This window comes from Choloepus didactylus (assembly GCF_015220235.1).
Source record: "Choloepus didactylus isolate mChoDid1 chromosome 23 unlocalized genomic scaffold, mChoDid1.pri SUPER_23_unloc6, whole genome shotgun sequence".
NCBI classification, from domain to species: Eukaryota; Metazoa; Chordata; class Mammalia; order Pilosa; family Megalonychidae; genus Choloepus; species Choloepus didactylus.
In genome coordinates this window covers 456736-474557 of record NW_023637600.1, presented here as the reverse complement: position 1 = coordinate 474557, position 17822 = coordinate 456736, and the positions used below count along the sequence as shown (strand labels likewise).

The 17822-nt window shown below is 44.2% G+C and overlaps 1 protein-coding gene, 1 long non-coding RNA gene and 1 pseudogene across 2 annotated transcripts in view; 1 reads left to right on the top strand and 2 right to left on the bottom strand.

Annotated features, from left to right (window-relative positions):
• LOC119525090 overlaps nucleotides 1-12836 on the bottom strand; it is a 50453-nt gene extending 37617 nt beyond the window's left edge. The window contains exons 1-2 of the long non-coding RNA XR_005214914.1: nucleotides 12566-12836; nucleotides 1994-2098 (exon numbers count right to left, since the gene is read on the bottom strand). This is a non-coding gene — a long non-coding RNA (uncharacterized LOC119525090). The remainder of the gene's footprint in view (nucleotides 1-1993; nucleotides 2099-12565) is intronic.
• LOC119525087 overlaps nucleotides 1-17822 on the bottom strand; it is a 184678-nt gene that overhangs the window by 41708 nt on the left and 125148 nt on the right. The gene's annotated exons all lie outside the window — the stretch shown is intronic.
• LOC119525089 lies at nucleotides 9043-9320 on the top strand (annotated as a pseudogene).

The window sequence follows — 17822 nt, the reverse complement described above, 5'->3', positions numbered from 1 at the left end:
TGTAAACTTTACCTATTTGGAAAAATGGTCTTGGTGAGTGTGATTAAGTAAAGGATCTTGAGATGGGGTACTATCCTGGATTTTACAGGTGGTCCGCAAATGTACTTATAAAAGAGAGGAAGATTTCCAGAGGCTTGAAGAGGTAAGGAACAAATTCTTCTCTCGAGTCTAGTGGGAGGATGACTCTGATGAATATGATCTGACTTTCACGTGAAAAGCTTTACACTGGCTGCTGTGTGAAGAACATAATGTAGAGAGTAATGGTGAAAGCAGGAAGACAAGTAATAAAGATACTAGAATAACACAAAAATAGATATTGGAGTTATGAAACAGTGTAAAGAAATGGTTGTACTAAGAAGTAAGATTCTGAGTCAAAATCTTGTAGCTATAACCCACAAAATTTATTGATTGATTGGATTTCAGATGTGAAAGGAGGATGACACAAAAAAGATGATGCTTAGCAAGTACATCTATGAGACCAGAGATTAGGCAGAGGTCTTGGCTAGGTACATATATTCGGGAGTCTTATATAAATAATACATATTTATATTATTTGAAATACATTATTTTAAATAAATGTAGCATTATTTAGAACACAAGACTGGATGACATCACCTAGGGAAAGAGTTAGATTGAGAAAAAAAGAGCTCCGGAACATGCCAGCCATTAAATGTCAGGGAGATGAGAAGGAAACAGAAGAGGAGATCAAGAAGGAACTCAGAGCTGCTGAGATAGGAGGCATCCTGGAATCCAAATGAAAAATTATCTTGAAGTAGGGGGAACTGAACTCTGGCAAATGCTGCTAATAGATGAAATACTCTGAAAATTAAAAATGGACCATGGAATAAACCAATAGGGAATTTGTTGTTGACCTTGACAAGTGTGATTTTCAAGGAGAATGAGAAAGGAATTGGAGACCACAAACACAGACAACTGAGAAATTTTTCTGTAAGAACCAGAAAAAATAAAACAAAAAGCAGGATAGGGATGTCTCATGCAAAAAGGGACATTTATTGAGAGGTGATATGAGAATCAATATGTTTGCTCGTGAGATGATCCAGAGAGACAGAACACTTAATAATCCAGAACAAAGAGGAGACTTCCTAGAATGATATCCTTGAACGAACAAGAGTACTTGGATTTGGTGTGGAGGCAGAGGGTTTCACCTCAGCTGGAAACCAAATAATTCACCATAGCAATGGGACAATGCCTGAGATTTTATGGAGAAAGTTTAGAATGGTGAATAAATGGCTGTGGTAGCCAGTCCCCAATATGCCCCCCACCAACAATGAATCCCATTTCCTGGTGTTCATACGGTGTGTAGTCCTCTCCCCCACTGTACCAGGGTTGGGCTGTGGGACCAATCACATATGGCAGAAATGATGTTATGTCAATTCAAAAATTAGGTTATGAAAAGACTCTCTGGTTTTGGTCATCTTGGTTGCAAGATTGCTTTCTTGGAACACTTTCTCTTGGGGGGAACATGACAGGAACAGCTGCAGGGAGAGTTTCAAAGGGTAAGGAAATGAGGCCTCTGGCCAGAAGCCAAGTGAGTGAGCTCAAAGCAGATCATCCAACTAGGCAAGTCTCAGAGAGCACAGACCCAGACAAATTCTTGTCCATAGTCTCAAGAGACCCTGAGCCAGAACTGCCCAAGCTAAGCCACTCCAGATTCCTCACCTTCAAAACTGCGTGAGATAATAAATATTATTTCAGGCTTTCCAATTTTAGGATAATTTCTTACATGGCGATAGATAACTGATAGAATGGGATCTCACTGAGCTGTATAGTTAAAGTTGTTGGGCAAAATTCACCTATAATCTCACCTACTGGCAAGTAATGAATTCAGATACCACCCCCCTATCCAGTTGCATGCAATTATCTCACAAAATAAAGCCCTAAAGGAAAGGGCAGAGAAGGAAACAAACTAACTCCATGTAACTTTTTTTTTTTTTTTTTTTTTTGGCTTAACAATAGGAATTTATTGGCTCACAGTTTCAGAGGCTTGATGTCTTGCTACCTCTCAGGGTTGGTATGTTCTGCCTGGTCAGCAATCCTTGGAGTTCCTTGGCACTTCCATCACAACCACATGTAAACCCTTAAAAAAAGTACACATTTCTGTTGAATGAACTACTTTAATTCATTAATGGAAATCTTAGGGTAAAAACTATATATCAGCCCATTTTAGCCCCAGAGCATGGTAAAAAAAAAAAAAAAAATTAGAGCTTTACTTAGGTTTCATCTGTCTGGTACTCTTAGTTACTCAATTTTACCTTTCAAAAGACTGGGTGATAGAATGCCATCCTCCATTTTTTTTTTCTAATTAAGAAATTTTATTTTGAAATAAATTCAATCTTACAGGAACAGTTGCAAAAACAGGACAAACCCCATACGTAGAACTCCATCATACCCCGAGCCCCCTCCCGATACCCCGATCCATCACCTTTAAGATCCTGTCACACCACAGTCTCTCTCTTTCCCTCCCTCTCTCCCTCCCTCCCTCCCTATTATCCATCATCTATTGCTCTGTCCTCTGAACATATGAGAGCAAGCTGCACGTATCTTTGAACAAACAATATAATTCACATATACCTTTCCCATGGACAAGAACATTCTTATATGCAATCTCATTAAGCGCAGCTAAGAAGTTCAAGAAATTCAACACTGATATAAAGCTTACATTTTATATTTCATTTTTCATTCTCTTGTGTCCCATATGTATCCCTTTGAGCCTCCTCTCCTCCATCCTCAGATCCCATCCAGGATCATCCTTGGCATTTAATTGTCATCCATTTAGACTGTCTTTTTGTCTATTGTGGAAACATATATATAGTCTAAATCTTCCCATTCCACCCCCTCCCTAGCATTCCATTACTGGGATTAATCACATTTAGAATGTTGCAATGCTATCTCCTTCCCACCATCCCTTTTCAGAAGTTTTCCTTCACCCCAAGCAGAAACCCTACTCTCAAACTCCCCATTGCCCCTCCCCCCCATTCTCAGAACCCCTACTCTACTTTTCATCTCTATGGTCATATTCTCTGATAGTTTCTTTGTGTTTACCATGGGGCTTAAATTTAACATCTTAAATCTATAACAATCTTTTTTCTTTGATACCAACTTAACTTCCATATGACACACAAACTATGTTCCTATACTCCATCATTCCACCTTTATGTTGTTCTTGTCAAAAATTACATATTTTACATTGAGTCCAAAACCACTGATTTATCATTAAAGTTCATGTATTTTAGATCCTGTAGGAACTAAATAGTGGAGTTATAAATCAACAATACAGTAGTACTGGTATTTATATATACCATGTGATCTTTACTGGAAATCTTTATTTCCTCATGTAGTTTCAGTCAATTGTTTAGTGTCCCTTCCTTTCAGCCTGTTCAATTCCCTTTAGCATTTCTTATAGGACTGATTACTGGTGATGAAGTCCCTCAACTTTGATTATCCAGGAATGTTTTCATCTCCCCCTTATTTATATCCTCCAGGTGTTTGGGAATTCTCCAAGTCTCTGATGGTTATTGACTTCTATTTGTATTCCACTGTGGTCAGAGAATGTGCTTTGAACAAATTCATTCATTTTTTTAAAAATTTTATTGAGGCTTGTTTTTATGTCACAGCATACGGTCCATGGTGAAGAAAGATCCATGATCACTAGAGAAGAATGTGTGTCCCGGTGATCTGGGATGTAATATTCTATATATGTCTGTTAAAATTCTCTATATCTCTCTCACTCCTTTCTTTGTTTCTCTGTCGGTAGGGCTCCCTTTAGTATCTGAAGTGGGCCAGGTCTTTTATTAGCAAAATCTCTCAGCATTTGTGAAAAATTTAAGCTCTCCCTCAAATCTGAAAGAGAGCTTTGCTGGATAAAGTATTCTTGGTTGGAAATTTTTCACCCTCAGAATTTTAAATATGTCATTCCACTACCTTCTCGCCTCCATGGTGGCTGCGGAGTAGTCACTACTTAGTCTTATGTTGTTTCCTTTGTATGTGGTGAATTGCTTTTCTCTTGCTGCTTTCAGAACTTGCTCCTTCTCTTCAGTATTTGACAGTCTGATCAGAATATGTCTTGGAGTGGGTTAATTTGTATTTATTCTATTTGTAGTTCACTGGGCATTTATGCTTTGTGTATGTATATTGTGTAGAAGGTTTGGGAAGTTTTCCCCAACAATTTCTTTGAATACTCTTTCTAGACCTTTACCCTTCTCTTCCCCTTCTGGGACACCAATGAGGCTTAAATTTGGATGTTTTATTTTATCTATCATATCCCTGAGATCCTTTTCAAATTTTTTGATTTTTTCCCCATTCTTTATTTTGTTCTTTCATTTTCCATTCTGTGGTCCTCAAGGAGGCCGAGTTGTTGTTCAACTTCCTCTTATCTTGTATTACGAGTATCCAGAGTCTTTTTAATTTGGCCTACAGTTTCTTTAATTTCCATAAGATCTTTCTTTTATTTACTCTTGCAATATCTTCTTTATGCTCTTCTAGGGTCTTCTTTATGTCTTTCAGATCCTGTAGCATGCTCTTCTTCATGTCCTTTATATCCCGTGCCATGCTCTCATTGCCTGTCTGAAGTTCTTTGATTAATTGTGCCAAGTACTGTGTGTCTTCTGATCTTTTGATTGGGTGTTTGGGTTCGGGTTCTCCAGATCGTCTGGTTTTATCATATGCTTTAAGATTTTCTGTTGTTTTTGGCCTCTTGGCATTTGCTTTACTTGATCTTTAATTTGTCAGAATTGCAGCTTGGTGGCGTACACTTTCTCTAACTAACCAGCAGATGGCATCCATGACTCACCTATTCCCCTCAAGTCAGTTCTCCTCAACGTTGTGGTGTGTGGGGATCTGATTCTTGTGGTGTCCAACTGGTGCACTTACTTTGAGTGTGATGTTGGTGCTGTCCGACCTGAATGAGGAGCGTGTATCTGAGCAGTTAGGGAGGAAGGGCAGCTTTAATAATCAAACCTCCCAGGTGTTCCCGTAGATTAAAGGCTGTCCTCTGCCACTGACCCAAAAGTCCTTGGTATTGGCGTAAGTTCCCTGGGATTTCTGAGTCGTTCCCCCTTCTCTGCTGTGCACTTCCAGGACCTCTGCTGAGGGAGGGAGGGTCATACCACATCACAAGTGCACGCCAGCCTCCAGGGAAGCCCTGGGATGCCGGGCTGTGCCGGGGCATTCCCAGACCACTTCAAAGATAGTTGAATGGGATGCATTAACTTCCCCCTTTCCACACAGCTCCCCCCTCCCAGCTCTGGGACAATCAGCTGTGAGTGTATTACAGGCCTCTGTCTACGACCAATATTGTGGCATGAGAGCGGTGCTGCAGGAAAGACTCCCTCTCATTCTGGGTTTCTTGGCTCGGCTCTGTGCTATGGGTTTGGCCCCAGGCAGGAGTGCCCCCACTCACCAGGGAGATGGCTGCAAGTCATGTGTTTTTTTTTTCTCCTTTTGGCTCCCCTTTGCTCCCCTGGGCCCAAGACAATCAGCAGTGGGTATAGGAAGCGGTATCCTCCACGCCAGACACCGAGGCATTAGCCCAGCCCGCTCTCGTATCTGCAGCTGCTCCCAGGCTTCTTTTTTTTTTTAAAGTACTAGTCCATCTCCAAACACCAACCCAGCATTTCCCCACACTGCAGCGTGGCCGAGGGACTCTCAGCTGACTCACTCACTTGTTTCAGAATGCAGACCCCTGGTTTCACCAAAAGCATGTTCCCTGAGGATTCAGCAGACCTTGTCTGGCTGGTGCTACTCTGGAAGTGGTGTTCTGGGTCACTATCTGGTTTTTATCTAGTATTTTTCATGGAGGTGTTTTTTTGCCCTGTCATACCTAGCCACCATCTTAGGTTCTCCTCTCCTCTTTTTTAAGGCAACAATTTAGAGAGCTCTGGAAATATACGGATTAATGAGTGGCCTGAATTTATCATGTACATTCAGTTTCCTACAGGAAACACTACATAGATAATAATATTCTAGCACAGAGGTATTAGAGAGGAAAAAACTGAAGAATGCAAGGTATAACCTTATTATAAAAACCACTTTCACCTTACCTCAGGTGTGCACTCATATTTCTAAAGCTCTTGAGATATTTCAAGCAGAAGGTCACATCCTAGAGCCAATCAGAGAGAAGGTACAGTAATACATAACATTATCTAGGGATATTTTATAGCACGCTACCTAGGTGGCACTGCCATTTGATTGTTGTAGCAAGCATCTCACACTTAGCTGAAAAAAGAATTGATCTCAGTTTCCCAAAAACCTGTTTCTCCAATCTACTCTAAGTCAGTAAATAAAACACTCCACCTTTGAACTGCCCACATCAAAACCCTGGTCCCGGGTCTCAAGGGCTTCACTAGAGTCAAGGGGTGTTGCGCTAGAGTTGGGACCAATACACATAGGAAACAAACAAGAAAAAAAAGGGAAGTATGCAGTTGGTGAAAGAAATCAAGAAATGAATTTTTAAATGCTTTAAAATGTATTAAACTGGGCCGGAAGTGTGCAGAGTGGACATCGTTATGCCCTATACTCTGGTGGATATTGTTACACTGGTAGACATCATTACACACTATATAGATAACCCTTTTTAGGATTTAATGTATTGGAATAGCTAGAAGTAAATACATGAAACTATCAAACTCTAACCCAATAGTCTGGACTCCTGTAGACAACTGTATAACAATGTAGATTACAAGGGGTGACAGTGTGATTGTGTAAACTTGTGGATCACACTCCCTTTATCTAGTGTTTGGATGGATGAGCAGAAAAATGGGGACAAAACCTAAATGAAAAATAGGGTGGGATGAGGAGGAGTATTTGTGTGTTCTTTTTTATTTTTAATTTTTATTCTGATTCTGATTCTTTCTGATACAAGGAAAACATTCAGAAATAGATTGTGGTGATGAATGCATAACTATAGGGTGGTACTGTTAACAGCTGACTGTACACCATGGATGACTATATGGTATGTGAATATATTTCAATAAAACTGAATTTAATTAAAAAAAAAACACACAATGAGGTATCATTTCAGACCTAGTGAAATGGCCACAATTAAACAAACAGGAAACTACAAATGTTGGAGAGGATATGGAGAAGTAGGAACACTTAATCCACTGTTGGTGGGAATGTACAATGGTACAGCTGCTGTGGAAGATGGTTGGTGGGTCCTCAGAAAGCTAAGTATAGAGTTGCCCTATGATCTGGCAATCTCGCTACTCAGTATACACCCAAAAGAACTGAAAGCCAGGACATGAACAGACATCTGCACACTGATGATGATAGCAGCACTATTTGCAATTCCCAAAAATGGAAACAATCCAAGTGTCCACCAGCTGATGGATAAACAAAATGTGATATATACATATGGTGGAATATTATTCAGCACTAAGAAGGAATGAAATCCTGAAGCATGTGACAACATGGATTAAGCTTGATGGCATTATTTGAAGTGAAATAAGTCAGACACAAAAGGACAAATATTGTATGATCTCACTAATATGAACTAATTATACTAGGTAAACTCATGGACACAGAATCTAGAATATACATTGACAGGAGATAGAATAAGGCTAGAAAATGAAGAGCAGTTGCTAAAATGCACAGTTTTTAACAAGGTTAAATTTAATTGTTTGGAAATGCATAGAGGCGATGTGAGCACATTATTGTGAGCATAATTAGCAGGCTGAATTGGGTATGAATGTGGTTGGTAGGAGAAGTTTAGAGTCATTTATATCACCAGAAGGAAATTCAGAGGTTAAAACATGACTGCATAACTCAGTAAATCTTAAGTTTTTGGACAATGTGAACAATGACTGCAATTAACAGTACAAATATTAAAAATTTTCCCCCATGAAGTAGACAAAATGTACGGAACTATTACAAGGAGTTAATAACAGTGGCATATGGTGGAAAATGCACCTATTGCAAACTATGGACTACAGTTAACAGTAATATCATAATAGTCTTTCCTCAACACTAACATATCTACCACCTTAATGCTAGGGATCAATGATGGGGGAAAATGGGTATGGGATGTTCTGGATTTTCTATTTTTTCTTTTCTTTTTTTTTTTTTCCTAGAGTAGTGAAAATTTCCAAATTTTGATTGTGGTGATGAATGCACAACTATGTGATAACACTGTGAGCCATTGACTGTATACTTTGGATTGTATGGTGTGTGGATATCTCAATAAAATTGAATAAAAAAAGAAAAAAAAGGTAGGACAAGGTAGGAGCAATCCATGTGTTGATCAACTGATGAGTAAACTAAATGTAGTACATACATACAATAGAATATTATTCAGCCATAAAAAGGAATGAAGTATTGATACATACTACAACATGGGTTAACCTTCAAGATATCATGTTGAGTGAAACAAGCCAGACACAAAAGGACAAATATTGTATGATTTCACTTACTTGAAATACCTAGAATAAGCAAATACACAGAAACAGAGACTGGATTACAGGTTATCAGCGACTGTGGGCTCGGGTTGGGAATTGGGACTTAATGCTTGATGGGCATGGAGGTTCTGTTGGGGGTGATGAAAAAGTTTTGGTAATGCATAGTGGTAACGGATAGTGGTGTTGTTAGCCCAATACTGTGAATGTAATTAATATCACCGAATTTTACACATTATAGTGGTTAAAATGGGAAATCTTACATTGTATATGTTACCACAATGTTACCACAATAAAAACAAAGATAAAATAAATGGTAAAAAAAACGAAGAAACAAAACAAACAAAAAAACATTACACGGTCTGGGGCAGAAGGTTGTGCGGAGTGGAGAGGCGGGTGGGGTTATAAAAACGACTTAGGCTTTCTAAATGCATTAAGCCCCTCAAGAGACAACGAAGGGCCCACGGGCTGCTCAGAAAAGCCATCTCTGCATTGTTCCCCGGGTGGCTCCCCGCTCCCGCAGCCACCTCCACTGTGCGCTGCCGCCACCGCGGACCCAGCAGTTTTATCGCCAGAGACCCGAACACTCGCTTTCTTTCTAATCCGTTAGATCAGATCACCAGGGTGCCCCAGCATGTCAGGCGCAGCCGTGGATACCAGCTCCCATATCACCACCACCAAGGACTTAAAGAGAAGAAGGAAGTTGTGGAGGAGGCAGAGAACGGAAGAGATGCACCTGCTAATGGAAACGCTAACAAAGAAAATGGGGAACAGGAGGCTGACAATGAGGTAGATGAAGAAGAGGAAGAAGGTGGGGAGGAAGAGGGTGGAGATGAAGATGAGGAGGCCGAGGCCGCTACGGGCAAGCGGGCAGCTGAAGATGAGGAGGATGTGGACACTGAGAAGCAATAGACCCATGAAGTTGACTAGACAGCAAACAAGGAAACATTAAACTTAAAAAATAAAAATAGGCCGCCGTGACCTATTCACCCCCCACTTCCGGTCTCGGGATCTACACGTGCTCCCCTCCGAGGGGAGAGGCCGCCCCCACCCACCGCGGGCAGCGCCCCCCGCAGGTGACACGCGCTCTCCACCCCCCAGCCAGGACCACAGCGCGGATTTGCAACAGGGGAGGGAAAAATAACCGAAACTTCCAAGGCCCAGCTTTTTTTCTTAAAAGTACTTTAAAAAGGAAAATGTGTTTGTATTTTTTACTTCCATTCTATATTTTTGTACATATTGTTAGGAGTCAGCCATTTTTAATCATCTCTGATGAGTGTTCTGTTCTACTTCTGACCTTAATCAAGTTTGACTATGTCTATTATCCTCTAAAAGGAAAAAAAAAAACCTTCTAAAAACAAGCAAAAACAACAAAAATCAATCTTATTCTGAGTATTCCAGTAACATTTTTGTGTATGTATAAGCAGTTGGTTTGTATGAGATGGCTAAAAAGACCAAAGATAAAGGTTTCCTTTTTTCCCTTTTACATTTTTATCCATAAAGTTGATGTTTATTTATTTGTAGCCTGTTTGATGTATGAATCAATGTTGCCCAACAATAAACCCGAATTTTATTTTGCTGAGTTGTTCTAAGAGAGATGAGAGAGAGAGAGAGAGAGAGAGAGAGAGAGAGAGAGAGAGAGAGAGAGAGAGAGAGACACCACAAGGGGGTCCGACGGGGAGGAGGGCGCTGAGGGCCTGGTGGGGCCCCTTCCCCAGGAGCGCAGGTGGGGACCGCGGGGGGAGGGGAAGCCGCGGGAGGGGGAGGGGAGGGGGCGGGAGGCCAGGCCCTCAGGGCAGCAGAGGGAGGGGAATGAGGGGGCAGGAGGAAAGGCGAAAGGGACCCACCAAGCATCACCGGACAGTCCCTTCGGAGAACCATGGCGCGGACAGACCCCTCAGGCCAGAAAGGACGGGGAACACCATCAAGACCCGCGGGGCTTCAGTCACCGAATCCCTCCTGCCTCCTCGAAGGGAACGCTTGGGCCCATTCTAGGTGCCGCACACCCCAAGCCGGAGTCCTTACAGGTAGCGTCCATGTCAGTCCTAGAGCTGCGGGAAACGCCCCAGGCGAAGCCCAGGACAAGGAAGCTGCCTTAGCCTCAGGCACCACCGTGGCCTCCGCAGGAGAGCCCGCTGCGACCTCTGATTGGCTGCCAGGTCCTGGCGCGAGGTCAGGAGCGGGTCCGGCGCATGTGCGCGCTCCGGCGCCCCTAGCGGCGACCTGGTGCTGCTGCAGTCTGGCTTCAGGGAGCACAGTTAGCGGCAAAGACCTGGTGTCCCTACAAGGGCCTGGGTTGCCGAGGTTCAGTCCCTCGGGGAATACATGTCCCTTCCTAGCATCCAGCTCTCATAATCCTCAGGTGTGTCACCTTTTCCATAAAAGCAGTAGCGTGTGCTCCATGGTTATGGACCTTGAAAGTGCAACTGGGCCTTGATGCCCTCTTCCTTGCAGTTGCAGCTAGGGGCTATCCAATCTAGCCCCCTGCCTGGTTTTGCACAACTTGCAGCTATTTAAGAATGATGCATAAATTTTAAGTGATTGCGGGAGGAGGTTAAAAGAATGTTATTTTGTTGACGTGAAATTTACATGAAATTCACATTTGTGTCCATAGAAAACGATTTTATTGGAACACAGACAAGTCCATTCCCTTGGATATTGTCTCTGGCTGCTTTCCTGCAACAACATCAGAGTTGATTAATTGCAACAGAGACTGCTCTTTACTGCCCTCAAAGCCTAAAATATTTACTACCTGGCTCTTCATAGGGAACGTTTGCAGGTCGTTGGTTTACTTGAACTTTTTCCTCTTTAATTTATTGACCAATCCTCCCAAAAGTTTACGTTAACAAACTTGTGAAAGAACCTGCTTTTTATTTTAATATGTAAAGCTATTTTCTTCTCTATTTCATTTATATTTTCCCCATTCTTTATAATTTCTTCCTTCTTGACCCGTGGGCTTGCTCAGTTGCTACTCTTTGCAACTTTTAAGAAAGAAGCCTGGATCACTGTTTATAACCGCCACCTCCCCGATGTGTTTAATGCTATAGATTTCCCTTTAAGTACTGATTAAGCTTTGGCTCACAATTTTGAGTGTAATATATCCATTATCATTCAATTACATTTATTCCATAATTCCTCTAGTGATTCTCTTTTATTGGAAGGGTTATGTGGTAATATTTTATTTATTTTCCAAAATACGTGGGATTTTTTTAAACTATTACTTTATCAATTTCTAATTTTGTGGTATTATGGTCAGATCACACAATCTAAATATGATTGATACTTTACACCTGAAGATTCCCCTCCCCCCACTCCCAGCTTCTCAGCACACCCACCCCCCTCAGGCCCTGCACCCCGCGAAATGCGGAGAACAAGCTGGGCAGAGGGCCGGCGCGACTCTCCAGAAAGAAAGCGGGAGCCCCGCGATCCCAGGGCGCACTCCTCGCCCGCACGGGCCCGGAACACGACCACCCCGCCCTGCTCCCAGCCCTGCGGGCCCCGCCAGGACTCCTGCTGCAGCCGGCGCGCGGCGGCGCTTGGCGACAGGGGTGTCCAGCGGTCACATCCCCCACCCAGTCGCAGAGACGGTCTTGGCCGCCACCCGGAAGAAGAGCGGGGCGACTCTGGGCAGCGGATCCCCAGCCCCAGCGCAGAGGCGGCCGGACCTGACGGCCCCTGTACCCCAGTCGGCCCCCGCCAGGATGCCCTAGCCCTGAGCCCTGAGCCCGGCTGGCGCGCTAACTCCGGAGGCGCGCAGCTCCGGGAAGTAGAGGGTGCGCCGGCTCCGCCAGCGAGCAGCCTGTCCCGGCAGCATGGGCGAGCCGAACTCCGGGTAGCGGCCGCGGGCACCAGGCGGCGAGGGATGCTCGGCGGGTCCCGCTGCGAGCAGTGACGGTATCCCGGCCACCCGCCCACACTCTCGCCCCGCTTCGCCGCTCCACGCCGCCCCGGCGCCTTCCCACTCCTGCCGACCGCAGACGGCTTCGAGGAACGCGGGTGCCGGGCTGGGTGCCACGGAGCGCGCGCGGCGGAGTCACTGGCACGGCCAAGAAAACTCAGAAGAACCCCGCACAGTGTGTGCGCGCCCCGCAGACTCCGGAGCCGGCCCCTCCTTACATCGGACTCCCAAAACGTCGGCGCGGGGGGCGGCAACTTACCCGGAGCGAGCCGGAGAGCGAGAACAGCAGGAGGAGCGGGCAGGAGCCCGCGGTCATTTTCCCCGCCGCGCCGTGCCCAGGCGCCCGCTTGCTGCCTGCCGGGGGTCCGGGGCCCACACCAACGCGCCTGCCCGGGGCCTACAGTCTGGCTGCGTCCGCCGCGCTCGCCGCCCGGGCTTCCCGGAGCCAGGCCAAGTGGGGACGGCCGCGCGCTCCCTCCAGCCCGTGTGTCCGCCGGCCTCGCAGCAGCCCGCGCCTCAGTTCCTTGGGATCCCAGCGGCAGGTGAAGCTCCGGGGCCGCCTCGCCGAGGCCCCGCCCCGCGCCCTCCTGCGATCGCTCCTCCTGACAGGGGCCTTAAAGGAACCGCGCCCCGCTCCCCGCGCAGCCCCCTCCGCCTCCTTGTCCCGCCAGAATCAGCGCGGGGCGAGGCGAGCCCGACTGGGGCCAAGGAGGCCGAGGACACTCTGCCTCCTGGGGCCAAACGGGGAGCTGGAGTACCGGGGAGAAGTGAGGGCCCTGCCCCCAAACCCAAGCACCCCTTTGGATGGGGAGCCCCTGCTGTCTTAGTCCCACTTCCTGGGTTGCCCAGTGGTGGGAGCAGGCCCTTTCTTTAGTTTAGGAAGTGTGTCTTCTTACCACATCCCTGGTACCTGGCCTGCCTCGGAGCTTCAAGCCCACTAAAGGTTGGTCCTGCTCCTGATGTGCCCCTAAGGTTTGGAGGGGTGGTACTGCCTGTCTATGCGTCCATGCACTCGCTTAGGGCGGAGAAGGAGAAGACACTCCAGAGGGAAGGGCTGTCTGCTGACCAGCAGCCCCCAGGAGCCAAGAGGCAGCTTCCCTTGCTTGGCGTGAGTGATTTCCAAGCTGGAGGACATTTCATCAAGTGAAAAATACATACAATTGGAAAGTGACCCAGGGTGTGTGCTCCTTTCCTTTTGGCCAAGGCACCAAGCCCAAGGCGCGCCCCAGGGGAAGCCCCACAAGGAAGCCTCCTCAGGCCTGGGTCGCTGCAGTCCCCTCCGCACACGCTGGGACCTCTCAATGGCTGCCAGTTCCCTTCCTGAGGCCTGTTGCTGGTCAGGCACATGTGCGCGCTCTGGCGCCCCTAGCGGTGACCTGGTGCTGCACAGTCTGGCTGCCGGGAGTGGACAGAGCAGCAAAGACCCGGGGTCCCTGGGAGGGCTTGGGTAGCAGAGGTTCGGTCCCTCTAGGAATATGTTTCTGCTCCTAGAATTCAGCTTTCTTAACCTCAGGTGTGTCACCTTTTCCATAAAAGCAGCAGTGCGTGCTCCATGGTTATGGAGCTTGACAGCGCAACTGGGCCTTGACTCCCCCTCCCCTGAGGTTGCATCTGGGGGCGATTCCAACCGAGCCCGCCAGCCGGTTTTGCACAACTTGCAGCTAGCTAGGAATGGCGGTTACAATTTTAAGTGGTTTGCAAGGAGGCTAAACGGAGAATGTTATTTTGGTGATGTGAGATTTACATCAAATTCACATTTGTATCCATAAGTAACTTTTTTGTTGGAACACACCTGTCTTGCTCCCTGCGGTATTGTCTCTGGCTGCTTTCCTGCTACATCACCCGAGTTGATTAATTGCAACAGAGACTGGTCTCACTTGCTCTCAAAGCCTAAAATAGTTACTACCTGGCTCTTTGTAGGAAAAGTTTGCAGGTCGTTTGTTTACTTGTACTTTTTCTTCTTTAATTTATTGACCTGTTCTGCCAGCAGTTTGTTTGTCTGAATAATCCTGTGAAGAACCAGCTTTGTATTTTGGCAATCTTCTGTAAAGTTATTTTCTTCTTTATTTCATTTGTATTTTCCCCATTATTTATCATTTCTTCATTCTTGACCCTGTGGGTTTGCTCTGTTGCTACTCTCTGCAGCTTTTTAGAAAGAAGTCTAGCTCATTGTTTATAACCTCCTCCCATATGTTTGATGCTACATATTTGGCTTTAACTACTCATTTAGCTTTGTCTCACAACTTTTGACTATAAATGTTCATTATCATTCAATTCCATGTATTCCCTAATTTGCCTAGTGATTCTCTTTTATCACAAGGGTTATGGGTAATATTTTATTATTTTCCAAAAATGTGGGAGTTGTAAAAAAGCATTTCCTTTATCAATTTCTAAATTTGTGGTATTATGGGCAGATTCAATCCTAACAACTTTTAACATTTTGCTTTCTCAAGGTCAGTCCCTAAAAATATCTTTTCATTCCCAACAGTTGCAAAGAATTTGTTCTTTCATCTTGAAAAAAACATGAAGTGCAAAAAAATGGTTATTATGTTATAAATTGCATAAGAAATGTTTAGACAATATAAAAATTAAAAATTTTTCTTTTGGTTACTGATCTGCATAATATTACTGTCACAGCCCGAGGGGGCTTTGCCAGTCAAAAGACCAAAGAAAACACCCAGCATTTGCTGAAACATGAACTTTATTTGGGGCTTACTCAGAGGGAGGCAGAATTCAAAGGGCTTTTCTCTCACCAGGCAGGTACTGCTTTTGCAGGGAAATGGGCTGCCAATTCAGAGAAGAGCAAGCCATTTTCTAAGGGTTTAAGACAAAGACATTCCTAAGGGTGGGGGGAGCATAAACGTGGGAACGGTTCCCTCCTGTGACCTGAGGGGTGGTGCAGGAAGGACTAGAATAACATTTGAACATTTTGCTCTTTTGTGAGAACAGGAGACTCTCACCTCCTGCCTGCCTCCCCTTTCACATTTTAAAGTTACATTTTAAGGTCAGTTTACCCTTTGGTTTCTTTACTAGCTTACAAAGACAATAGGTTGAACATTAGCTGCCCAGGTCACGCAGACTGCTGTGCACCAAGATCTACAGGCCTGTTTTGCTCAGGCCACATGCTGCCACAATTACACAACAATATGGAAGCAAGTTATTTTTTAAATGTTATATGTCACAGAAACAGCCAAATTCCCTTGTTGGTTACATTGTTTTACTCTGATGCTTCTCTGAAAGTGCTTGCTGTTAGCTACAAGTCAGAGCTTCATCTTCAACAATAAAGACTTTTTAAAAGAGGTGAGGCAAGTATATAAATTATGGTCTACCCATTATCTAATATAACCCTATAAAAATGTAAAGAAAAAAATTAGACCTCCATTTTAATTGAAGTGCTTGCATATTTAAACCAGGCTCCTAGTACTGTGCCTGCATGCTCTCTCCCCATCGGAGTTATAGGTGAGACCCGTTTCTGTGGTCCCTAGAATTAGAAAGTTGTCAACCACATCACATGGACATGCTCCTTCTGCTTTCTTCTGGATTCTGACCATTTCTTTGTCTGTTCTGGGTTACAAAAGCCCGCACAACTCTTCTCACTCTGAAGTGGCCTTGGAAAGATTTAATTTTCTTCCAGTTCCTTGTTGATGCATCTTCAATAAATGTACCTTCTCACTAAAGCAAAGAGACTTTTTTCTCTGTTTGATGTGGGATCAGGTGGGCCTGACTATTTAGAACCAGGTTTTCTAATGGATCAAGATCACACAATCTAAATATGATCAATACTTTGCACTTGAAGATTTCTGTTCATAGTAAAAATTAAGACATCATAGATTTAAAGATATGTGCAATGTGTAAAATTAATATACGTGAAATGGCATTCTTAGGCCTAACAATAACTGCAGTATTTGTTATTTTACTATTAAATAAACTCTACTCTTTATTTGGATTTCACTGGATTTTCCATTAATGTCCTTTGTCTATTCTGGAATTCCATTCAGGACACCACAACACATTTAGTCATCACATCTCTTAGCTTACTCTGGTTTGTGACAGTTTCTCAGACTCTCCTTGTTTTTCAGGACCTTGGCAATTTTAAGGAGTAACTAATGGTCAGGTGTTTTGTAGACTGTCCCTCAATTTGGGTTTATCTGCTGTTTTTCTCACCATCACACCTGGGTTATGGGTTTTTAGGAATACCACACAAGTAATGAGCCCTTCTCATCACTTCACAGCAGGGATACCTTCTTTCAACCTGACTTATCACTGGGGAGTTAGTCTTGACAACTGGCCGAGGATTATGTGACAAGTTTCTCCACTGTAAAGTTATTTTCCCCTTTTCATACACTGTTCATGAAGCAAGTTACTAAGTCCAAACTGCACTCAGGTAATGGAGGGGGTTGGAACTGGGGAGGAAAGGAGTAAAATTCCACCTCATTGGGGGAGTGTATCTACATAAGTTATTTGGGATTCCTTAGTAAGGAAGTTCAAAGTTAAATTCCAAATTCAATACATCAATCACACTAGCCACAGAGCAAGAGATCAAGTCACGTGTGTTTAGTATCTATTATACTGGACAGTGCAAATACAGAACATTTCCATTATCTCAGAAATTTTTCTGGAGAGCAGTGATTTGATTTTTCAGTCTTTCTTTTTTTCAAACATACGCATTTAAAGACATAAATTTCCAAAACAATGCTTTCACTCGTTCCCATAAATATTTTCATTTCTGTAATTTGGACCTGTGGATTATTTAGCACCAGGTGCAGGACTAGAATGGGGAAAACAAGGAGCCTCAAGCACAAAATGGAGGAGCCGCTGCTTCTCAGGTCTGTGAAAGTGCAGGGAGAAATGGCACTTTGCACCTTATGCCCCTTGCTTGCCTCACCCTATGCCCAGCTCTGTTTAAAAATACATTGCTAAATATTTCAAAACTATTGTTTGCTTTTTTAAAAATTAAATTTATTGATTTCTAGTTCAATTCCACTACTGTCATGGGTACCTGCAAAAAGTCCTACAGCTAGTATCATAATTAATGGTGAATTATCAAACATAATTTGAAGAACATGAAGCAAATGCCTGCTACAGCCACTTCAAGTCAACAAAGCATCTGCAATAGCCGAGAAAATTTAAGACCAAAGCTGCAGCACTTAAGCTCGCAGATGCACAGACTTTTTGTGGAAGCCAGGGAAGAAGTGTTCCTGTTCAAATACTGTAATCTCTAGTGAACAGGAAATCTGTCAAGGTTGAGTGTTGTTAAATATGGCCAGCAACAAAAGGTAAGGCATTTGTGAGTGGGAAATGTTTCTGGGCACTGATCTGGGCCCAGCCATTCTAGGGCCAGTGATGCAGAGGACATGGCAGAGGCTGGGCCCAGGGGGTCGGTGGTATAAAAGTGAAGCATGCAGTGAGGATGTGAACAACTGTGGGTGAGCAGTGTGGGAAGGAGAAAGGAAACTCACTGGCATGGAGAGGGCTGGGTGAGCCATGGGGTTCACAGGGGCTGGAGAGGCCTTTCC